The sequence below is a fragment of the Lepus europaeus genome, chromosome 9, assembly GCF_033115175.1.
Source record: "Lepus europaeus isolate LE1 chromosome 9, mLepTim1.pri, whole genome shotgun sequence".
In the NCBI taxonomy this organism is placed as follows: Eukaryota; Metazoa; Chordata; class Mammalia; order Lagomorpha; family Leporidae; genus Lepus; species Lepus europaeus.
The window spans coordinates 57,026,661-57,051,584 of NC_084835.1; the positions used below are offsets into that span (position 1 = coordinate 57,026,661).

At 43.2% G+C, this 24,924-nt stretch overlaps 1 long non-coding RNA gene across 2 annotated transcripts in view; it reads left to right on the forward strand.

Moving 5' to 3' along the window:
* Positions 1-763: 763 nt before the first annotated feature.
* LOC133766548 (uncharacterized) overlaps positions 764-24,924 on the forward strand; it is a 52,287-nt gene continuing 28,126 nt past the window's right edge. For both annotated transcript variants that reach the window (XR_009866721.1, XR_009866720.1), the window contains exons 1-3: positions 764-863; positions 22,184-22,268; positions 23,802-23,928. This is a non-coding gene — a long non-coding RNA (uncharacterized LOC133766548). The remainder of the gene's footprint in view (positions 864-22,183; positions 22,269-23,801; positions 23,929-24,924) is intronic.

Below are 24,924 nucleotides of genomic sequence, written 5' to 3' on the forward strand. Positions count from 1 at the left end.
TGGAAACACATACAGGTATCCCACATGGGTGCAGAGGGTCTAAACACTTGAGCTATCTTCCACTGATTTCCCAGGCACATTAGCAGATAGAGCTGGAACAGAAATGGAGCAGTCAAGACCAAGCTTGTACCCACATAAGATGTCAATGTCAAAAGCAGCGGTTTACCTGTTGCGTCATAATGCCAGCCCTCTACAATTGTATTTTCTAATCTGTGTTGCTGTTGTATAGGAAAGCAGTTGATTTTTATAAACTGCACTTGAATCCACACACCTTGTTGAATTCTCATTCTAAAACCTTACATGGGAGGGGTGGTACTGTGATGTAGTAGATTAAGCCTCCACCTGCAGCACTGGCATCCCATATGGGCACTGGTTCCAGTCCTGGCTGCTCCATTTCTGATCCAGCTCCCTGCTGATGACCTGGGTACTTGGGCCCTTGCACTCACCCTGAGATGGCTCAGGTGATTGGGTTCTGGCCCCTAAAGTGTTAAGACCCAGACTGAGTTCTTGGCTCCTGGATCCTGGCTTTAATCCCAGTCACCATCCACTACAGGACTTTGAGGAGTAAACAAGCAGATAGTTGCTCTTTTTCCACAAATCTGTCTCCCTGTCCCTCAAATAAATTTAAAAAATTTAAAAATTAACTGCATGTTTTATTATATGTAAATTATCATGTTGTTTGTGAATAATGGCAGTTTTGATTCTCCCTTTCCAGTACCTGTAATTTCTATATAGCATTCTTTTATTATTGAAAGGATTAGGACCAATGTTCGATAGAGGCAACAATAACAGACACCGTTATGCTCCTGCTTTTATGAGAAGTTTGGCTGTTATTTCACCGTTAAGGATGTTGCCTGCTGTAGGTTTGGCATTTTTAAAGGCGATTTCCTTTAATTGTGGTTATGCTAACATTTACTTGAATTTTGTACAGTTACTTTTCTTTCTATTGAAATGATCCTATAAGTTTTCTCCTTTATCTGTTAAGGTGGTAAACTATGCTACTAGATTTTTTTTTTTTTTTTTTGACAGGCAGAGTGGATAGTGAGGGAGAGAGACAGAGAGAAAGTTCTTCCTTTTCGCCGTTGGTTCACCCTCCAATGGCCGCTGCGGCCGGCGCACCACGCTGATCCGAAGCCAGGAGCCAGGTACATCTCCTGGTCTCCCATGCGGGTGCAGGGCCCAAGCACTTGGGCCATCCTCCACTGCACTCCCGGGCCACAACAGAGAGCTGGCCTGGAAGAGGGGCAACCAGGACAGAATCCGGCACCCCGACCGGGACTAGAACCCGGTGTGCCGACGCCGCAAGGCGGAGGATTAGCCTGTTAAGCCACGGCGCCGGCCTATGCTACTAGATTTTACAATCACAGTTCATCATAGTGTCCTCATTAGACCTTGGAATCAAGTTTTAACCAAATTTATAAAATAAATTGGAGGGTGTTCCCTTGCTTATAGTATCTGGCAGTAATAAAACCACTTCCTTAATATCCGGCAGAAGTTGCCAGTGTAGTCATCTGGATCTGGTCTTTGCTTGGAGAGAGACTGTCCACTGCTGAGTCTGATTTTCTTAAAGTTTTAGGTTTAGTCAGGGCTTCTTTTCCTTCTTGACGTATTCTTAAGGAGATACATATTTAAAAACCTTGGAATTAAATTCTTTTTACTATACTCCCATATTTTTCTAATCTTTGAATTTCTTTATCATTGACTGTTTATTTGGGTCCTTTCTCTTCTTTTTTCTTGATGCCTTTCATCAGTAGTTGCCCACTTACTAAATCTTTTCAAAGAATTAACCTTTGGCATAGTCTGTTTGTTTTGGGATTTTATTCTTACTCTATTTTCTTTGGGATTAACTTGTTCTTTTTAAAACGTAGGCTGGAAGGTCAGCTCTGTGGCGTAGTGAGTTAAGCCCTCTGAGTGACAGCCACAGATTGGGACCCTGTGGCCCAGGCTTGGAACCAGCTTTCTGCTATTGGACTGCCCTCGCCTCTGGTGCTGCCTGTGGTAGCAGTAACTCCCTGAGGGGCTGGACACTTTCCTCAACTGAAAAATTGGGCTCACTGCTGGGTTCCTGTGATTATTAAATGAAACTGGCGTATGCAAAACATTTATGTGACCCTGCTTTGTGAATGGCCCATAATAACACGCAGAAAATGTATTTTATATTTGTTATCCTTGAATGGCCTGATTGCTAATTGATGGTAGTTTATTAAGTAGATGATGCTGAGAGATTTAGTTCAGCTATTTTTTTATAAAAAGAATTTATTAATATGAGGGTAATTCAAAATGTTCATGGGAAAATGGAATGTATGTGTGTGTGTGTGCAAAAATGAGACAATAACCCATGCGAGGTCGTCCCATCCACACCCAGTGAGGATTTCCACATTTGTGGCAGTCCCCGGGCACCCCAGGCTCTCAGGACAGCCGCTAGAATCCATCCCACCTGTATGTTTGCCGTTAATGTCAGAGTGGACTCAAAATTCAGGCCCTGGATTCCAACGCCTGTAAAAAGGCTTCTGCTAACCAAGGGCCGAGGATATGCTTGTGTCTTTCCAGAGAATGCGGGACAGCCCATTTGGGTACCAGCCAGAAACATCAAGCCTGCAACTGACAGCCAACAAGAACCAGCTGAACAAGACTTAGAGTCTGCCTTGTTAGCAGACGCACCTGCCCTATCATCCTACCCTGAGAAACTGCCCATTGCCACACCTGTTACTGTTTTGTACCTCACTAGCTCTGGTCAGCCACTCAAACGGCCCACAGCCTGTGTGCGGTCATGCCTTTCCTGAGTACCACTGTTCCTCATTCCTACCCCCATCTGAGCAAGCACTCCTGTGGTCTCCGGTTTTGAGCGCTGGTTAGTCAATGACGGGTAAGATCCCCTGGGGGACAACCTAAGACAGGCACAGCCGCATACGGAGACCACGTGGAAATGTGGTCAACAATGGTATGGCCAAGAATCATGCCTCCCGTTGCTCAAAAATAAATGAAAAGGGGGAAATATGGTGGAATGAGAAGGCCATGCCAAGATGGCCACTGGCAAGCGAGCATCAGTTACTCAGGATTGGCTTCAGAAACCCCCTGGGAAACCACCTGGCAACAGAGCCTGCCTGTCAACAGGCTGTGATTGGATGGCTTCGTATACTGCCTGGCAACAGGCTGTGATTGGTTAGGGCATAGACCGCCCCTTGACTGAATTGGCTGCCTTGGCTATTTAAGCTGCTGTACCAACTGAAATAAATGAGTCTGCAGGCTGCTCACCTCTGGCCTGCTTTCACCCGACTCCCAGGGTCTGTGTGGTGACTCCACGCCTCTTGCCCCCTCCACGCTCCTCCTCTCAGAACGAATCCACCTCAACATCGTTCCAGTTTTCCCATAGATAATTTAATTTTCCTAGCAACTTTTATTGAAAAGACCATCTGTTTCCATGACTTTCCATGTTATCTTTGTTGTAAATAAGGTGATACAATACGTGTGAGTCTGCTTCTCATCTTTATTTCTATACCATTCACTGTTTGTTTCTTTTTTTTATATATATATTTTTGACAGGCAGAGTGGACAGTGAGAGAGAGAGAGAGAAAGGTCTTCCTTTTTGCCGTTGGTTCACCCTCCAATGGCCGCTGTGGTAGCGGGCTGCGGCCGGCGCACCGTGCTAATCCGATGGCAGGAGCCAGGTGCTTCTCCTGGTCTCCCATGGGGTGCAGGGCCCAAGCACTTGGGCCATCCTCCACTGTACTCCCTGGCCACAGCAGAGAGCTGGCCTGGAAGAGGGGCAACTGGGACAGAATCCGGTGCCCCGACCGGGACTAGAACCTGGTGTGCCGGCGCCGCAAGGCGGAGGATTAGCCTAGTGAGCCGCGGTGCCGGCCGTGTTTGTTTCTTTAATTTGAAAGGCAGAATTATAGAGAGGGGAGAGGCAGAGAGAGAGAGAGAGAGAGAGAGAGAGAGGCAGAGAGAGAGAGAGAGCGAGCTTCCATCTGCCTGTTTACTCCCCAAATGCCTGCAACTGTTGGGGCTGAACCAAACGACAAGAGCCAGGAGCTTCCTCTGGGTCTTCCGCATGGGTGCAGGGGCCCAAGCACTTGGGCCACCTTTTGCTGCTTTCTCAAGCACATTAGCAGGGAGTTGGATCAGAAGTGGGGCAGCCAGGACTTGAACTGGCACCCATATAGGATGCCAGCATCCCAGGTGATAACTACCAGGTATGCACAACCCCAGCCCCATCTATACCATTCAGTTTGGCTTTTCTACTTCTCAGTACGTGTTTGTTTCTTTTCCCTTGTGTATTTTTGTCCCTTTGCATTTTCTGTATAAAGTTTTAATCTGTTTATGAAGATCCTTGTACAAAATTGTTGGGATTTTGGTTGGGATTCAACTCTATTGAATTGTAATGATTTTTTAGATCAGTTTAGGAAGAATTAACTTTTGAACAATCCATGAAAATGGAATATTCCTCCAATTTAATAGAACCTTATTCCCCCCCCCTTTTTTTTTGTGCTAGAACTTTATTTTTCTTAAGCTTTTCTTATGTAAGCCACTGCAGCGCTGGTCTGGGTCAGCACGGGTCTTCATAACTGCCTGTGCATGGCAGGAGCCTCGAGCCTGCCTGGCTCCTTCCCTGGTGGAGGTGGCAGGAAGGAGTGGAGGAGAGCAGAGGGAAGGTTCCACGGAGAATGACGGACGTCCAGGCAGAGAAGGCGTTTCCCTCCCGGACCCTGGGCTGCAGTGACCCTCGCTCACCTCCAGCACTGAGTCAGAAGGACCACTGGCCCCAGGACTGAGTGGCCTTGTCCCAGCTTCCCGCGCCACCTTCTCGCCCTTCAGTGCGCCTGATGCCCCTGTGCCCCAACTCGCCCTCACCTCCGCTCCCCAGCAGGGTGGCAGCACCCTGAGCAGCAGCTGCAGCAAGAGCCCACCTCTGCGATGAAATTCAAGGCCAACCAGACGTGGACCTATGACCACGAGAGCTTCAAGAAGTGGCCATAGTGCCTGTGCTTCAGGAGCAAGTAAGAGGAGGAGGTGGGGGCAGCTGGCACACAAGCTGTGTGCTATGGCACCACACGGCCAGGCAGGTGGTCCTCCTCCACCTCCGCCAGGCCTAGGTCTGACAGCAGGGCCAGGAGGGAGTTGTCCCCCCCCCCCCCCCCCGCCACGTTCTCTCCCACTTGCTGCTTCTCTGAGTTCATGGAGGAGGCAAAGGAGTTCACCCAGTGGTCGGGCCCTTCTGAGGACGGTGGGTGGAGATGGCCCCCTGGCCCCTTGTGCCTCTTTTCAATTTTCTTTCCATGTTAAGTTCAGTTTGCATTTTCAGATTAGATCCAGGCGCATCGGTGGAGCAGCAAACAGCCTTCATGCTTCAAAATAAAATGCCCTTTGGTCTGGCAAAGAAAAAAAAAAAAGATTATCTTATGTATTTGAAAGTCAGAATTCACAGAGGCATGTACGGACATAGATCTTCCACCTGGTTCATTCTCTATATGGTGCCAAAGGCCAGGCCAGGATGTAACCAGGAACCCAGAATTCCACCCGAGTTTCCCATGTGAGTCGTGGGGACCCAAGCACTCAGGCTTTCTTCTGCTGCTTTCCCTGGTGACTTAGTAGGGAGCTGAATCAGAGGTGGAGCAGCTGGGGCTCAAAATCGGAGCCACATGGGATGCCTGCATTGCAGGCTATAGCTCAACCTTCTGTGCCACAATGTGAGCACAGTAAAGATCTATGGATCTTTACTTTCAGCAAATAGGCTTACCACAAACTATGTTCAAATCATTTTAATTATTAATTTGATTAGTGTTTTCATTTCATTTCCCAATTTTTGCTGGTAGTGTGTCAAAATAAATTTTACTTTTGCATATGTACCTCATGTATTGCTGAGTTTATGAATTTTTCACCTATCAAGTCTAGTCATAGGTGCTTTATGGTTTTCTATGTAAACAATCATCTTATCTACAAAAAGGGGCAGTTTTACTACTTTTCTTTATGCTTTATGTTTTTTATTTTTTCCCCCACTGATTAGGTAGACCTCCAGTGCAATTTAAGTAGACAAAAAGAGAATGACATCCTTGTATCATTCCTGATCTTAGTGGGGAAATCATTCCATACTTTAAACTATATTAGCTGAAGGCTTTTCAAGTTTCTTTGATCAGATTCAGAATTTTTCTCTCTCATCCAAATTTTCAAGAATTTTTTGTGATGAATGTGTATTGAATGTTATCAGTCATCTGCATCTTTTGAGATGGCCACATAATTTTCTCCTCATTCACGTAATGTATTATGATGTGTGTTGATTGACTTTTAAATCGTTTATTTTTATTTGAGAGGTAGAAAGACACAGAAAGAACTCCTGTCCACTGGTTCACTCCTCAAATGCCCAGCAGCCAGGACTTCAGTCATCCCACGTGGGTGGCAGGGACTGAACCATTTGAGCCTGCCAGGGTGTGCATTACAGGAAGCTGGGATTGGCTGCAGAGCTAGAATTTAGATGTAGGCACTCTAAATTAGGACATGGCTTCTTACAGGCGTCTCAACCTTTGGTGCCAAATGTCTGTCCCTGTTTTGATTGCTTTTTGAATGTTAAAGCAATTCTGAGTTACTGAGATAAGACAGTTTTTTTTACATTACTGAATTCATTTGGCTTATATCTTAATATTTTACTGGGATATTAATTAAGAAAATCATCTATAAATTTCTTATAATATATTTGGGTTGTGTATCAGGATTATATAATTATGAAATTTTATAATTATGAAATTATATAATTATGAAATTATATAATTATGAAAGAGATGCATGCAGGTTGTATTATTTTATCCTTAAATATTTCATAGACTTTACTAGCTAACCCATTTCTTCTTGGAGTTTTCCTTAAGGAAAGGTTTTCATAGTTAAATTACCTTAACAGATATTAAGCTAGCCATATACTCTATTTCTCACAGTTTTCAAAGAATTTCTCCATTTCATCTCAGTTTTTGATTGATATAAAGTCGCTTATGGCTTTCCTTGCTCTTTGAATGATGATTGTAGAATTTGTTTGATGTCCCTTTCCATTCTAAATGCAACTGTTTGTGCCTGTTTTTATCTATGATTAACCTAACTTGTGATTTATTCACTCCTGATCTTTTCAACTATTTTCCACTTTGTTAATTTTCTCTTGTTTTTCCTTTTGGCATTTCACTGGTTTCTGAAATTATCTCCATTATTTCTCTTCTTCTTACTTTGGATGTATTTTTCTCTTCCTATTTGAGCATATTCAGGTAGAACCTTGTATCATTTGTTTCTTTTTATGCTGTTAAATTCCTTCTAAACATTACTTTATCTCACATGTTTTGATGTTTTGTTTTCATTTTCATATAATTCAAAAATGTTTTCTAATCTAATGTTTTGATTATTTACCAAGAATATGTTTGGTTAGCATTAATTACCTTTCCCCCCTAGATATCTTGTTGGTAATGGTTTCCAGTTCCTTAGTAGTTAATATATTTCATAAGAATTCAGCATTTTGAAAACCGGGAGAGTTATTTTATGAGTATCTTATTGAATGTGCTCTCTACATTAGAAAGAACTGTATTCTGCAATTGTTGGATATGGTCTTCTGGAAATAACAATTAGCCTCTCAATGTGATTCATAATGTTCATTTTATTCTGTGTCTTTACTATTGATTGTGGAGAGAGAAGGATTTAAATTTCTTACTATGGTTGTGATTTTGTCTATTTCTCCTTTCAATCTCAATTTTGCTCTCATTGTATACAAAAGTTCTGTTATTGGGGTCATATACCTTTATGATTGTTGTCTCCTGATTCATTATTAGTTTGTCATTAATAAATGTCCTATTCTGGCCATACTCTTTGAGTTGTACGTTATCTGATATTAAGATAGCCACTGTAATATCTCATGACTTCTTTCGCAGGGTATATTTTTCCTCAGTCCTTTATTTCAAGCTATCTTTAACCTTATATTTAAAGTATTTCTCTTAGAGATAATGCCTTTATCTATTCTGACAATCTTTGATATTCTGTTGGAGTATTTATCCAATTTGCATTCGATATAGCTTGTTTTATGTTTGAATTTGGATATAACAATTTATTCTTTTCAGTTTGAATAGTCTGTCTCCTCTTCTAATATTCTTCCTTTCCTACATTCTTTTGGGTTGGTAGGATACTTTTCAGAATTTCATTTAAATTCTTCTTTAATAGAAGAATTTTTATTTTTAGCTATACTTCTTTTTGTCTGATTGCTATAATAACATACTCTCAACTTTTAACACTGTACTTAATGATGATAATGTACCACTTCATTTAAATTGTCAAGTTTGTTGTAATGTAATAGGTCATCTTATTCTTATTGTAAGGAAATTAAGAATTGGGAGCTCAGTAAATGTAATGCCTAACATACTTGAAGTTTAATGCAAACATACATTTGTAGAATAAACTCAACATGATTTTCATGCATATTTATTTTTAAAATTTGTGTTCTGCTAATACTTTATGAGTTTGATTTTTGTATGAGGAAAAAAATTTAGCCTGTAAATGTTCTTTAAGTGTTCTTGTCATGTTTTCTTATGAAGGTTATGATAAACTCATGAAGTGATTGAGACCATTTTCATATTTTTCAAAGCTACAATTCTAAGAATGTAAGGATACTTCCCTCTCTTCCTGCTGCTTCCTCTCTTTTTTCCTTCCAAGTCTTGTGGTAACATGCTTTCAAATTACTTTAAATTACAGGCTTAGTATTTTTATTTATTCCTTTTCATCTTTGTTAATTTCTTCTTTTTTTTTTTGCTTCTGTTTGGATAGATTGTTTTGTATTACTCTATTATTCCTCTTATATTAGTGGTGTTGATATACATTCTATTTTGTTTTTTTGATAGGCAGAGTTAGTGAGAGAGAGAGACAGAGAGAAAGGTCTTCCTTCTGTTGGTTCACCCCCCAAATGGCCACTATGGCTGGCGCGCTGCGCCGATCTGAAGCCAGGAGCTAGGTGCTTCCTCCTGGTCTCCCATGCGGGTGCAGGGCCCAAGGTCTTGGGCCATCTTCCACTGTCTTTCCAGGCCACAGCAGAGAGCTGGACTGGAAGAGGAGCAACCAGGACAGAACTGATGCCCCAACCGGGACTAGAACCCGGAGTACTGGTGCCGCAGGTGGAGGATTAGCCTAGTGAGCCGCAGTGCCAGCAGATATACATTCTTAGATTCTTCTTCCAGTGGTTGTACCAGAGATTACAACAGCCCTTCTTGACTTAGCAAAATCTAATGTAAATTTATGCTTTTACTTCCTCCTGGACAGCATCAGGACCTCAGAATTTAATTACACTGTGCTCCTGCAGACTCATATATTGGTTGTCATAAGTTTTAATTCCAAATTCTTTTAATGACCTAAATGAAAGATCTCTGTGAGTGAGATCCCAGTGGAAAGAATGGGCCATCTAAGAAGGAGGTACCTTTCTCTGAAGGGAGGAGAGAACTTCCACTTTGACTATGGCCATGTCTAAATAAGATCAGAGTTGGCAAACTCATGAGGCTTGCATAGCCTTGGCAGCTCATGACAAGAGCCTTGGGTGATTACTGACGTCATAAATCAAACAAGAGTGTCAATTGTTAACAACAGGAGTCGCTGTGCACTTACTCCCCATGTAGGATCTCTGTCCTTAATGTGTTCTACTAGGTGAATTAACGGTAAAACTACTGCTAAAACAATACTCTATACTTTGTGTTTCTGAGTGGGTGCAAACTGTTGAAATCTTTACTTAGTAAATACTAGGTAGATCTTCTGTATTTAAAGATAATTGAAAATGAATCTTGATATGAATGGGATGGGAGAGGGAGTGGGAGATGGGATGGTTGCGGGTGGGAGGGAGGTTATTGGGGGGGGTAGCCACTATAATCCAAAATTTGTACTTTGGAAATTTATATTTATTAAATAAAGGTTTAAAAAAAGTAGGCTGTAAGTTCAAGGATTCAGATTCATTGGCTATGAAGGAAGAAATTAGTGGTTCAGAAGTGCTGGATACATCAGTGATATCAGGGATAATCATAAGGGGTAACATGGCTTCATTGCACTGCAAAGCTTGGGAGAAGAGCCTGAAGCAAGAGTGGGCAAGGAAAGGGGAGGAGGGGTGTGCACATGTGGATGTCAAGGCTTCCTTTCTCTAAGAGAGATGTTGAAAGCAGAGTGTGTCAGGCCAGTGGGGTGGGGAAGATCAGAAATGTGAGGTGCTGCCACTGGGTATTAAGGCAAAAGCTCTGCCCTGACAGTGGACCTCAACAGAGGAAGAGTCAGCAGGGACAGTGGAGGAGGAGACTTAGGGGCAAGAGTGCTGTGTTCTCACCGCACGTGCTATGGCGTACACACAGGGTTGAAGAAGAGCAGACAGGTCGCCAAGCCAGTTGTGGTTACAGCAGCTCGGGCCTGCAGAGTGTGTGTGGACAAAGACAGGAAGCCATCTCTGCCTCGGGTGAGGAGGAAGAAGGGCAGGTAGTGAGGTACTGCAGGCTCCCATTGTGTCTGTTCCATCCCCCAGAAATAGCATTTTTGGACACCGAGTCCCAAAGCTTTCCCTCAGTAGCAGTGAGAGGCAGTTTGGGAGCTGGGGGCAACTCACGTGGATTTCACTGGGCTCCCACAGGAGTCCACCAGCGGAGGTGGCAGCCTCAGTGTGGTGAGACTTCCAGGTCCAGTGACGATCTGCAAGAGGCAGGTGCAGCTCATGCTGGATGCTGGTTTTCATTGGCCCTGCAACTTCACGCCTGGAGATTCTCCTGGGTTATGTCTTCCACCATTGACACATAGTCAGGTTGAGCAGGACGAGTCTCTGTCGGCACCTCCCCACATGTCCAGCCCCAGGCAAGGCGGATGGCAGGGCAGGATTTGGGCCGAGAGTGTTGTACGGCAAGGACTGGCTTCTGGAGAGAGCCCTGGGCCTCTGGATCATCAGGTGATAGGGACTGGTGGTTTCCCACCAGAGGCCCAGGACTTCTCTTGAAGGCGTGGCAGGCTCTTTGGTCTTTCTGGGGCATTCTCTCCTCCAGCTCTTCTTTCTCCTCCTCGCTCTGCCTTTTCTGGCGCTGTTCTTCAGTCCTCTCTTGGTTTGCCCAGAAGCCTGGAAGCGGAGGGTCACAGGACTGCACCTCCTCCTCTTCCTCTTCCTCTTCCTCTTTAATGGAAGGCAGGACACTGAACGTCTGACTGACTTCCTGGCAGTCCAGACGCCGATTGGCCTGGACTCTTTTGTTCACATGGTGCCTGCCGTTGTGCCTTCTTATGGGCAGGGGCCACCACTTCCTACTGCTGGGCCTGGAGCCAGAGCCAGCATGCTCGAGGTCCCTGCACCACTTCCTATACTCCCAAGTGGGAGTGGGTGGCGGTGCAGGTGGAGTGTGGTCCACCCAATCGGGTGGGCCAGTGCGGCATGGCTCAGGAACCACACGGTTCCTGAAGCACGAGAATTTGGGGAGACAATTTCCCATCACAGCGAAGTGTGTGAGTTTGCAAGTGGCAGGATGGAGGAGCTCGGCCCCTCCGCTCCTACGGCATTCAACTCACTGAAAACTGCTGAGCTGAGGGCTTGTGAGGTGGCATCAGAGGCAGTGACAATGCCAGGATGTGTCATGAAGGAGGTTGCCTGGCAGCTGTGGTGGGTGGGGTGCGGTGGTGTCACAAAAGCACCTGGCTCTGAACTTGGCCCCAGCTGGACTTTCTAGCACCTAGGTGTGTCCTGTTGCTGCTGCCAGCTGGGAGTTGATGCTCCATGAGCCACCCCATAGCCTGAGGGGGCCTTAGACAGAGATGTGCCCGAGGTCCTGTGGCCTGGGATCAGTCTCTGGCTCAAGGGGCTCCTTGCCACTATGTCTGGGGCCTAGCTTGGCACCAGTGACCCTGTGAAGCCAACCATCTCTGCTAGTATCCATGGCAGAGCCAGCTACAAGCTGAGCCCAGAACCAACCAGGACTCCCATTCTCATCCAGGTGTCCAGTTCTGGGCCCCTTGGATGGAGCTGTACCTTCTCCATGAACACCCTGGCTAGCCCTGATCAATAGCCTGGCTGCCAAGATTTTCTTGCAGGGGCCATGTGCCCTGACCTGAGTGTCTGATACCTAACAAGACACCCTTTGCTGCCATATAAATTCTCTTTCCTATCTGTTACAATGCAAGCAAACATTTAGGCCTCAAATTTATTTTGTTTTCTTTTTTTTTTTTTACTTCTATTTAATAAGTATAAATTTCCAAAGTGCAAATTTTGGCTTATAGTGGCTTCCCCCCCCAATAACCTCCCTCCCACCCACAACCATTCCATCTCCCACTCCCTCTCCCATCCCATTCATATCAAGATTCATTTTTAATTATCTTTATATATAGAAGATCTACCTAGTATTTACTAAGTAGATTTCAACAGTTTGCACCCACTCAGAAACACAAAGTATAGAGTATTGTTTTAGCAGTAGCTTTACCGTTAATTCACCTAGTAGAACACATTAAGGACAGAGATCCTACATGGGGAGTAAGTGCACAGAGACTCCTGTTGTTAACAATTGACACTCTTGTTTGATTTATGACGTCAGTAATCACCCAAGGCTCTTGTCATGAGCTGCCAAGGCTATGCAAGCCTCATGAGTTTGCCAACTCTGATCTTATTTAGACATGGCCATAGTCAAAGTGGAAGTTCTCTCCTCCCTTCAGAGAAAGGTACCTCCTTCTTAGATGGCCCGTTCTTTCCACTGGGATCTCACTCACAGAGATCTTTCATTTAGGTCTTTTTTGTTTGTTTGTTTTTTTGCCAGAGTGTCTTGGCTTTCCATGCCTGAAATATTCTCATGGGCTTTTTTTGCCAGATCCAAATGCCTTAAGGGCTGATTCTGAGGCCATAGTGCTGTTTAGGACATCCACCATTCTATGAGTCTGTTGTGTATCCCGCTTCCCATATTGGATCATTCTCTCCTTTTTAATTCTATCAGTTAGTATTAGCAGACACTAGTCTTGTTTATGTTATCCCTTTGACACTTAATCCTATCATTATTATCAATTATGAACTGAAACTGATCACTTTTACTAGTGAAAGGCATTGGTACATACCACCTTGATGGGATTGAATTGGAATCCCCTGGCACGTTTTTAACTCTACCATTAGGGGTAAGTCCAACTGAGCAAGTGTTGAACTATACATCTCGTCCCTCTCTTATTCCTACTCTTATGTTTAATCATGATCACTTTTCAGGTAAATTTATCTTTCTTTTTTGACAGGCAGAGTGGACAGTGAGAGAGAGAGAGAGAGAGAGAGACAGAGAGAAAGGTCTTCCTTTGCCGTTGGTTCACCCTCCAATGGCCGCCGCGGCCGGCGTGCTGGAGCCGGCGCACTATGCTGATCCGAAGGCAGGAGCCAGGTGCTTCTCCTGGTCTCCCATGGGGTGCAGGGCCCAAGCACTTGGGCCATCCTCCACTGGACTCCCGGGCCACAGCAGAGAGCTGGCCTGGAAGAGGGGCTAAGAATAATTGTGCGTTAATTAAAGATTTCAACCAAGAGTATTAAGTAGAACAAAAAAACACTAAAAGGAATAAAATAGTAAGTTGTTCCTCAACAGTCAGGACAAGGGCTGATCAAGTCATTGTTTCTCATAGTGTCCATTTCACTTCAACAGGTTTCCTTTTTGGTGCTCGGTTAGTTGTCACTGATCAGGGAGAACATATGATATTTGTCCCTTTGGAACTGGCTTATTTCACTCAGCATGATGTTTTCCAGATTCCTCCATTTTGTTGCAAATGACCGGATTTCATTGTTCTTGACTGCTGTGTAGTATTCTATGGAGTACATATCCCATAATTTCTTTATCCAGTCTTCTGTTGATGGGCATTTAGGTTGATTCTAGGTCTTAGCTATTGTGAATTGAGCTGCAATAAACATTGAGGTGCAGACAGCTCTTTTGTTTGCCAATTTAATTTCCTTTGGGTAAATTCCAAGGAGTGGGATGGCTGGGTTGAATGGTAGGGTTATATTCAGGTTTCTTAGTAATCCAGACTGACCTACATAGTGGCTTTACCACTTTGTATTCCCACCAACAGTGTCCCTTTTTCCTCACATCCTCGCCAGCATCTGTTGTTGGTAGATTTCTGTGTGTAAGCCATTGTAACCAGGGTGAGGTGAAACCTCATTGTGGTTTTGATTTGCATTCCCTGATGGCTAGTGATCCTGAATATTTTTTCATGTGCCTGTTGGCCATTTGGATTTACTCTTTTGAAAATGTCTATTGAGGTCCTGGGCCCATCTCTTAAGTGGGTTGTTTGTTTTGTTGTGGAGTTTCTTGATCTCTTTGTAGATTCTGGTTATTAATCCTTTATCTGTTGCATAGTTTGGAAATATTTTTTCCCATTCTGTTGGTTGCCTCTTCACTTTCCTGACTGTTTCTTTTGCAGTACAGAAAACTTCTCAATTTGATGCAATCCCAATAGTTCATTTTGGCTTTGACTGCCTGTGCCTCTGGGGTCTTTTCCAAGAGGTCTTTGCCTGTGCTTATATCTTTCAGGGTGTCTACAATGTTCTTTAATAATTTGATGGTGTCGGCTAACCCACTGTTGGTGGGAATGCAAACTGGTTAAGCCACTATGGAAGTCAGTCTGGAGATTCCTCAGAAACCTGAACATAACCCTACCATACAACCCAGCCATTCCACTCCTTGGAATTTACCCAAAGGAAATTAATTTGGCAAATAAAAAAGCCATCTGCACATTAATGTTTATTGCAGCTCAATTCACAATAGCTAAGACCTGGAACCAACCCAAATGCCCATCAACAGTAGACTGGATAAAGAAATTATGGGACATGTACTCCATAGAATACTATACAGCAGTAAGAAACAACGAAACCCAGTCATTTGCAACAAGATGGAGCAATCTGGAAAACATCATGCTGAGTGAATTAAGCCAGTCCCAAAGAGAAAAATATCATTTGTTTTCCCTGATCGGTGACAACTGAGCGCCAAAGGGGAAACCTGTTAAGTGAAATGGACACTATAAGCAACAATGAACTGATCAGCTCCTGTCCTGACTTTAGATGTACAATGTAATACTTTAGCCTTTTTAGTATTTGTTGTTGTTGTTCTAGTACTATTGGTTGAACTCAGTAATTAACACACAATTATTCTTAGGTGTTTAAATTTTAACTGAAAAGTGATCCCTGTTAAATCTAAGAGTGGAAAAAGGGAGGAGATGAACAATTTGGAACATGCTCAATCGGTCTGGCCGCAAATGGTGGAGTTAGAAATGTGCCAGGGGATTCCAACACAATTCCATCAAGATGGCATGTACCAATGCCATCGCACTAGTCCAAGTGATCAATTTCAGCTCACAATTGATAGTTCTGATAGGTCTAAGAGTCAAAGAGATCACACAAACAAGACAAGTATCTGCTAATACTAACTGATAGAATCAAAAAGGGAGAGAAAGATCCAACATGGGAAGTGGGATACACAGCAGACTCATAGGATGGCAGATGTCCTAAACAACACTCTGGCCTCAGAATCAGCCCTCAAGGCATTCAGATCTGGCTGAAGAGCCCATGAGAGTATAGCAGGCATGGAAAGCCAAGATATCATGGAAAAAAAAAAAAAAGACCTAAATGAATGATCTCTGTGAGTGAGATCCCAGTGGAAAGAACGGGGCCATCAAAGAAGGAGGTACCCTTCTCCGAAGGGAGGAGAGAACTTCCACTTTGACTATGACCCTATCGGAATAAGACCAAAGTCAGCGAACTCTAAAGGCTTCCATAGCCCTGGCAACTCATGACTAGAGCCTAGGGAGATTACTGACGCCATGAACAGGAGTGTCAAATTGTTAAATCAGCAACAGGAGTCACTGTGTACTTACACCCCATGTGGGATCTGTCCCTAATGTGTCGTCTAAAGCGAAGTGATGCTATAACTAGTACTGAAACAGTATTTTTATACTTTGCGTTTCTGTGTGGGCACAAACTGATGAGGTCTTTACTAATTATATACTGAATTGATCTTCTGTATATAAAGAGAATTGGAAATGAAAAAAAAAAAAACAACCTGGTGTTAAAATGGAAATGGCATAGAAAATTAATTAATTTGAAAAAAAAATTATGTAGGATCTCTGTCTTTAATGTGCTGTACATTGCTATTTAATGCTATAATTAGTAATCCAATGGTAGTTTTTTCACTTTGTGTTGCTATATGGGCAAAATGTTGAAATCTTTACCTAATATATACTAAACTGATCTTCTGTATACAAAGAGAATTGAAAATGAATCTTTACATGAATGGAAGGGGAAAGGGAGCGGGAAGGGGGAGGATTGCGGGCGGGAGGGAAGTTATGGGAGGGGGGAAGCCATTGTAACCCATGGGCTATACTTTGGAAATTTATATTCATTAAATAAAAGTTAAAAAAAAAAGAAACAAAAAAAAATAATTTGATGGTGTCGGGTCGTAGATTTAGATCTTTAATTCATGTTGAGTGGATTTTTGTGTAAGGTGTAAGGTAGGGATCTTGCTTCATGCTTCTGCATGTGGAAATACAGTTTTCCCTGCACCATTTGTTGAATAGACTGTCCTTACTCCAGAGATTGGTTTTGGATCCTTGATCAAATATAAGTTGTCTGTAGATGTTTGGATTGATTTCTGGTGTTTCTATTGTGTTCCATTGGTCTATCCATCTGTTTCTGTACCAGTACCATGCTGTTTTGATTACAACTGCCCTGTAGTATGTCCTGAAATCTGGTATTGTGATGCCTCTGGCTTTATTTTGTTGTACAAGATTGCTTTAGCTATTCGAGGTCTCCTGTGTCTCCATATGAATTTCAGCATCATTTTTTCCAGATATGAGAAGAATGTCATTGGTATCTTGATTGAAATCACATTGAATCTATAATATCTTTTGGGAGAATGGACATTTTGATGATATTGATTCTTCCAATCCATGAGCATGGAAGACTTTTCCGTTTTTTGGTATCCTCTTCTATTTCTTTATCGCTTTGTAATTCTCATCATAGAGATCTTTGACGTCCTTGATTAAGTTTATTCCAAGGTATTTAATTCTTTTTGTAGCTATTGTGAAAGGGATTGATCTTAGAAGTTCTTCCTCAGCCATGGCATTGCCTGTGTATACAAAGGGTGTTGGTTTTTGTGCATTGATTTTATGTCCTGCTACTTTGCCAAACTCTTCTATGAGTTCCAATAGTCTCTTAGTAGAGTTCTTTGGACCCCCTAAATAAAGAATCATATCATCTGCAAAGAGGGATAGTTTGACTTCTTCCTAATTTGTATCCCTTTAATTTCCTTTTCTTAACTAATGGCTCTGGCTAAAACTTGCAGTACTATATTCAATAGCAGTGGTGAGAGTGGGCATCCCTGTCTGGTACCAGATCTCAGTGGAAATGCTTCCATCCTTTCCCCATTAAATAGGATGCTGGCTGTGGGTTTTTCATAAATTGCTTTGATTGTTGAGGAATGTTCCTTCTATACCTAATTTGCTTAGAGTTTTCATCATGAAAGGGTGTTGTATTTTATCAAGTGCTTTCTCTGCATCTATTGAGATAATCATATGGTTTTTCTTCTGCAGTTTGTTAATGTGGTGTATCACAATGATTGATTTGCGAACATTGAACCATCCCTGCATACCAGGGATAAATCCCACTTGGTCTGGGTGAATGATCTTTCTGATGTGTTGTTGCATTCTATTGGCCAGAATTTTATTGAGGATTTTTGCGTCTATGGTTCATCAGGGATATTGGTCTGTAATTTTCTTTCAATGCTGCATCTTTTTCCGGCTTAGGAATTAAGGTGATGCTGGCTTCAGAGAAAGAACTTGGGAGGATTTCTCCTTTTTTGATTGTTCTGAATAGTGTGAGAAGAATTGAAGTTAGTTCTTCTTTAAATGTCTGGTAGAATTCAGCAGTGAATCCATCTGGTCCTGGGCTTTTCTATTCAATTTCTGTCTCAGTTATGGGTCTGTTTAGGTTTTCTATGTCTTCCTGGCTCAATTTAGGTAGGTTGCATATATCCATTTCTGATAGATTTTCCTGTTTGCTGGCATACAGTTCTTTGTAGTAATTTCTTATGATTCTTTTTATTTCTGTAGTGTCTGTTGTTACATTCCCTTTTTCATCTCTGATTTTATTGATTTAGTTCTTTTCTCTTCTTTTTTAAGTTAGTTGGGCCAATGGTGTGTCAATATTATTTATTTTTTCAAAAAACCAACTCTTCGTTTGGCTGATCTTTTGTAATTTTTTTTTGGATTCAATCCTGTTGATTTCTTCTCTGATTTTAATTATTTCTCTTCTCCTACTAGTTTTGGGTCTGGTTTGCTGCAATTTTTCTAGATCCTTGAGATGTATTGAATGCTCATTTATTTGGTGCCTTTCCAATTTCTTGGTGTAGGTACCTGTTGCTATAAACTTTCCTCTTAACACTGCTTTTGCCATGTCCCATAAGTTTTTATATGTTGTATTGTTATCCTCATTTACTTCCAGAAAGTTTTTGATTTCTCTTTTGATTTTTTCTATGACCCATTGTTCATTCAGGAGCATTTTGTTCAATCTCCATGTGTTTGCATATGCTGTAGGGATTCCTGAGTTGCTAATTTCCAGCTTCATTCCGCTGTGGCCTGAGAAGCTGCATGGTATGATTCTAATTCTTTTGAATTTGCTGAGACTTGCTTTATGGCCTAGTATGTGGTCAATCCTAGAGTAGGTTCCATGTACTGCTGAGAAGAATGTAAATTCTTTAAGTGTAGGATGAAAAGTTCTGTAGATATCTATTAGATCCATTTGGGCTAGAGTTTTGGTTAAATCTGCTGTTTCCTTGTTGATCATCTGTCTGATTGATCTGTCTATTTCTGAAAGTGGAGTACTGAAGTCCCCCAATACTATTATATTTGTGTCTAAGTCTCCCTTTAAGTCCCTTAACAAATCTTTTAAATAAACCGGTGCCCTGTAAGTAGGTGCATATACATTTATAATAGTTACATCTTCCTATTGAATTGATCCCTTAACCATTATATAGTGTCCCCTTTGTCTTTCTTTTTATTTTATTTTAATTAATTAATTAATTAATTTATTTTGACAGGCAGAGTGGACAGTGAGAGAGAGAGAGAGACAGAGAGAAAGGTCTTCCTTTTGCTGTTGGTTCACCCTCCAATGGCCGCCGTGGCCAGTGCGCTACAGCTGGTGCACCGCGCTGATCTGAAGCCAGGAGCCAGGTGCTTCTCCTGGTCTCCCATGCAGGTGCAGGGCTCAAGGACTTGGGCCATTCTTTACTGCACTCCTGGGCCATAGCAGAGAGCTGCTCTGGAAGAGGAGCAACTGGGACAGAATCTGGCGCCCCAACCGGGACTAGAACCCGGTGTGCCGGCGCCACAGGCAGAGGATTAGCCTAGTGAGCCGCGGCACTGGCCTCTCTTTGTCTCTCCTAACAGTTTTTGTGTAAAGTTTATGTTGTCCGATATTAAGATGGCTACGCCTGCTCTTTTTTCATTTCTGTTGGCATGGTATATCTTTTTCCAGCCTTTCACTTTCAGTCTGTATGCATCTTTGTTGGAAAGATGTGTTTCTTGTAAGCAGCAAATAGATGGATTTTCTTCCTTAATCCATTCAGCCAGTCTGTGTCTTTTAACTGGAGAGTTGAGGGCATTTACATTCAATGTGACTATTGATAAGTAGTAACTTTGCCCTGCCATTTTCCCAAATATGTTTCTAATATATGCTTTGAACTTCCTGTGATCCTTTACTGGAAAGTTTTCTTCCTTTACCTTCTTTCGTATTGATGGCTGTGTTTCTGTGTGTAACATATCTTTAAACATCTTTTGCAGGGCTGGACCAGTGGCGACAAATTCTTTCAATTTCTGTTTGCTATGAAAGGTCTTTATTTCACCTTCCTTCACAAATGAGAGCTTTGCAGGATATAATATTCTGGGCTGGCAGGTTTTTTTTCTCTTAGTACTAGAGAGTGTTTCTCTTTCCACTTCAGGGACCAGATGACCTCTTGTTCTCTGGGAAATCTTGTATCAAAATGATATGAAAATGATCTGGTTGCTTTAGAATGGACCTAAAACTTTCCCCATGAACCCTCCATGTGGTCTATTCTGTTTACTCTTCCAGTGAGGAGCAAACAGATAAGGCCTCCTACTGGTGACCGCTTTCAATTCAAACAGGCATGGGCCTCTGTCCTGGAGCTCCTAGGCTCCCAGTTGTTCTCAAGGTTGGTGGATAGACCTTTATAGAGTTAAGGAGGAACTCCATGAAATCTGATTTTGAACCCTATGTCTTCAACATGTCAGTCTCCCAACAGCCCAGGTGCATGCTGACACTGAGTTGAAGGGTTTTTGGAGAGTCTGAGATCCCTGGTTGCTCAATGCCTAATAGTGCTGAAAGTGAGGAAATAAGGAGAATCCAGCACCACCCCTACCCACACTGTGAGATAGATGGGCACATGGTCATGACATGTGCAATGACAAAAGCAACTTTACTCTGCTACCCGTTTCTCCATGATAATGGGGTACCCCTGATGCTTTACAACTCTCTGAGGGTCATTCAAGGCCTGGTATCTATCCACCTTATTAGTTTCTGTCACATCCACAGGAGCCTCTCCCCTAATCCCAGATGGATACTGGATAGTGGGAATAGTCCAAAGTTGCTTTTCCCATTAGCAGTGAGCTGGAGCAGAAGGGGAGCAGCCAGGACTCAACCAGTGCCCACATGAAATGCAAGCATTGCAGGCAGAGACTTTACCAGCTGTGACAGTTTTTTTCCAGGGCTGGGCCAGGCTGAAGCCAGGAGCCAGGAAATTCATTTGGGTGTCCCACATGGATGGAGGGACCCAAACATCTGGGACATCTTTTGCTGCTTTTCTAGGTGCACTAGCTGAGAGCTGGTTCAGGAAGGGAGCAGCCAGGACTCAATCAGTGCCCATATGGAATGCCAGCATTGCAGGTGGAGACTTTATCTGCTGTGACAATACAGGCCCCAGTTAATGATTTTTTTTAAAGATTTATTTTATTTATTTGAAAGAGTTACAGAGAGAGAAGGAGAGATAGAGAGATCTTTCATCTGCTACTTCACTCCTCCCCAAACCACAACAACTGTGGCTGGGCCAGGCCAAAGCCAGGATCCAGCAGCTTCATGTGGGTCTCCCACGTGAGTGCAAAGGCCCAAATACTTAGGTCATCTTCTGCTACTTCCCCAAGCATATTAGTAGGGAGCAGAATCAGAAGTGAATCTATCTTAAATTCACTGGGAAAAGCAGCAAAAGATGGCCCAAGTGCTTGGGCCCCTTCATCCGCATGTGAGAGACCTGGAAGAATCTTCTGGCTCTTGATATAGGCCTGGCCCAGCACTGGAAAAAAATTCTTAATTGAGGTTCTCTAAAGGAAGACTTTTAGGTAAATTGCTCAATAGAGGTTCTGATTGCTAAGGGAATCGACTCTACCCAAAAGCATTATTGGGAGCAGCCTTAACAGACAACTTGGAATCACAGAAGAAGACTTTGTGGGTCCTGGGAAGCAGTTCTGCAGAGGCACCCTGTGGGGAGATCTTTCCCATGAATTGGATGAGTACAGCCGGCTCAGTCATGTATATTTCCTCCAGCTCAGCACCTGCCTCTCTTGGCGCCTCTTCCAGATGCTTCTCTGCCTCTTCTGCTCTCTTCCTTTCCTCCTTGGCTTCCTTGTACCACCACTTAGGCAGCTGCAGGTGGGTGCTGTCCTTGGTGCTGCCCTTGCCAGCGACTTGCTGGACTATTCCCACTATCCAGTATCCATCTGTGGATTAGAGGGGAGGCTCTTGTGGATGTGACAGAAGCTAATAAGTGGATGGATACCAGGCCTTGAATGACCCTCAGAGAGTTGTAAAGCATCAGGGGTACCCCATTATCATGGAGAAACGGGTAGCAGAGTAAAGAAATGAGTCCACACTGAGAGGAGGGCATGATGTGCCTTGCAGCCTGCTTGGAGGAGCACAGTGATTCAAGTCCATACTATGGGATGGGAGGAGGCCATGTTTTCATCATTTACTTTGGGACCTTGGCCTGTGCAGGGTGGTGTGGTCCTACCTGAACCTCCTGTTCTTTCCCAGATGTACCTGCAGATTCATGCCTGCCCATCTTATCTAACACAAGGCTCCATCACACAGTGGTCAGAGCTCTTAGTCATAGCTCATCTTTGCAATGACAAAATGCTAGTGATTTTTCTTTTTCAGTGTTTGAGAAACTCTAAACATGCTCCCCATGTGTTTGCTCTGCACCTGGCCTCCACATGGATTACCTTACTTATTCAGCCCCGAGGTAAGTGCTCCCCTTTTGGAAGCCCTCCAGGGCGTGTTCCTGCTGCCTCACCATTGGTTTCCACCGTATCAAGCTTGAGTTAGTCTTTTCAGCTGAGCAGCCTCCTTGAGGTCATGTTCTTTAGGGAAGGGAAGGTGAAATCTTTGTCAGAGAGAGCTTTATGAAAACAACTAATTCACAGTTGTGACAACTGGAACCACTACAGTGGGAGTACTATTAGCTTCAAGCATATACAGATAAAAAGCGCTTCCTTAAACTTTTGTGGCCCTCTCCTCAAATTTGTACCTCCTCCAGGTGTGGTGCATTTTGAACTTGTTTTATTCACAATTATAACTCTTGAGTTAGCAACTCATTTCTGGGTCCTTGAATTCACATGTTTCTTCATTAACCTTTTATATAAGTGGCTCAAAATTTCCTCTGGAAGTGTTTTTTTTTTTTTTGAAAGAAATAATGGGGAGAAACACTATCTGAATGAATTGGAGTAATTGCAAGAGACTCATTTGAATGTCAGTGGTATATATACAGTCCCCTCACTGTGACCCAGCCTGAAATAAGTCTCATAAAAGACACAAGCCCCGCTGTGTCCTGACAACTCTCAGCTGATGATGTTTTATCAATGTGGACAGTGTTTAATAACGTGTGAGTATGTGCACACTTATGCACGTGCACACATGCATTGAAAGGAAACCCAGCCTGTGGTCACAGGCCTGGCTCTGGCTTTGCTGTGGCTCCCAGGGAATGGCAGATGTGGCCTGCTTTGATAGCATGAATTCAGTAGCATTGCTTAGCCTAGGAACCCATTAGGAACATCCTAGCAAATATGATGTATAAAATGTGATGTATAAAATATGATGTATAAAATGTGGCTAGAGTTGACACAACTGAAGCCTGCTTATACAAAGGTGGTAATGACTCAGGCACCTAGTGTGGACCTTCTTCAGCAGGTCTGGGTCATGGCTCTGTCACTGATGAACACTGGGGGGCCCAGATGCAAGAGAATGTCTACCATGGAGACCTCCACCAGGCATCTAGCCCACAGCCACAGCATAGGCCACAAAGAACTCCTTGAAATTTGGCCCCAGGAAAAACCAAGGAGTCAACATCGTAACCTTAAGAGACTCTGGAGATTTCACATCTGCCCAAGTATTATCTCATCAGTGTTGACTATTTTATGTTTTAGAGAAATCATTGAATCATACTGTGCCATCCTTCTCCTGCTTTTAAAGAATAGGTGGGAGAGAAAAAGGAAATGAAGCCACCCATCAGGTAGCACAGTAGTCTCTGGTGACCAGCTGGTTTGTCAGATTTTGAAGATAATCACAGAAGCTCCTTCAGGCCAGTTTTTAGCAGAATTTCTGGAAGCTATGTTAGAAGTGCACAACTATGCACATTTGCAGGCAACCATGAAAGGGAACTCCAGATCCACGTGAGCAGCAGCCCTGTGAGTCTCTGGGGCATCCTGAGGAATTTGAGTACCATTCCCCATTCCACTGAGCATGGACAGCTAATCTTACTGGACTTGTCTTTGTTCAGAATGCAGTTCTGCCTGTCATATACTGAGTGTCTGTGGACTTCTGGTTTTGACAGTGGTGACTTTGGGACAGGTGAAGAATGGAACGGTCTTCTCCAGGGACCAGGCTTCAAGTAAGGTCATCTTGGGGTAAGCTCTGCGTTCTGAATGTAAACCTATTTTCATTGTCATGCCTAAAAATCTGGTAGGTCTCTGGATATTATAAAGATGTTGACTATGGATATAGCTGTATAAACTGCAGAGAGTTTTCTTTTGAGTTGAGGATTTTGTTATGGTTTATGAATGGTATTTTCATATTTAGACTTCAGGGCTGTTTGGGGATCTGCAAGATCTCAAGTGTGACCTAGCAGCTTTAATTCTTGATATTCACCTTTCAGTGAAATGAGATGTCGTGTTATCCCAAAGAAAGAGTGTGTTTTCCTTTTTAGCTTCTAACAAGTTCTGTGTCTAATATTTTAAATGTATATAAAGGAGACATTATAATGTAAAAAATTGGGGAAATTATTGCTAAAAATTAAAAGATACTTGCAAAATAAATAATTTATGGTAATGAAAATACTTGCCACCAATATTATAATATTAGAAGTTTAAGATCTTGAATACAGGGGCCCAGCGCTGTGGCACAGTGGGTTAAAGCCCTGGCCTAAAGCGCTGGTATCCCATATGGGCACTGGTTCTAGTTCCGGCTGCTCCTCTTCTGATCCAGCTCTCTGCTATGGCCTGGGAAAGCAGTAGAAGATGGCCCAAGTCCTTGGGCCCCTGCACCCATGTAGGGGACCCAGAAGAAGCTCCTGGCTCCTGGCTTCAGATAGGCACAGCTCCGGCTGTTGCAGCCATCTGGGGAGTGAACCAGTGGATGGACGATCTCTCTTATTTATTTATTTATTTATTTATTTTAACAGGCAGAGTGGACAGTGAGAGAGAGAGAGACAGAGAGAAAGGTCTTCCTTTTTGCCGTTGGTTCACCCTCCAATGGCCACTGCGGCCAGCGCATCGTGCTGATCCGAAGCCAGGAGCCAGGTGCTTCTCCTGGTCTCCCATGGGGTGCAGGGCCCAAGCACTTGGGCCATCCTCCACTGCACTCCCGGGCCATAGCAGAGAGCTGCTCTGGAAGAGGAGCAACCG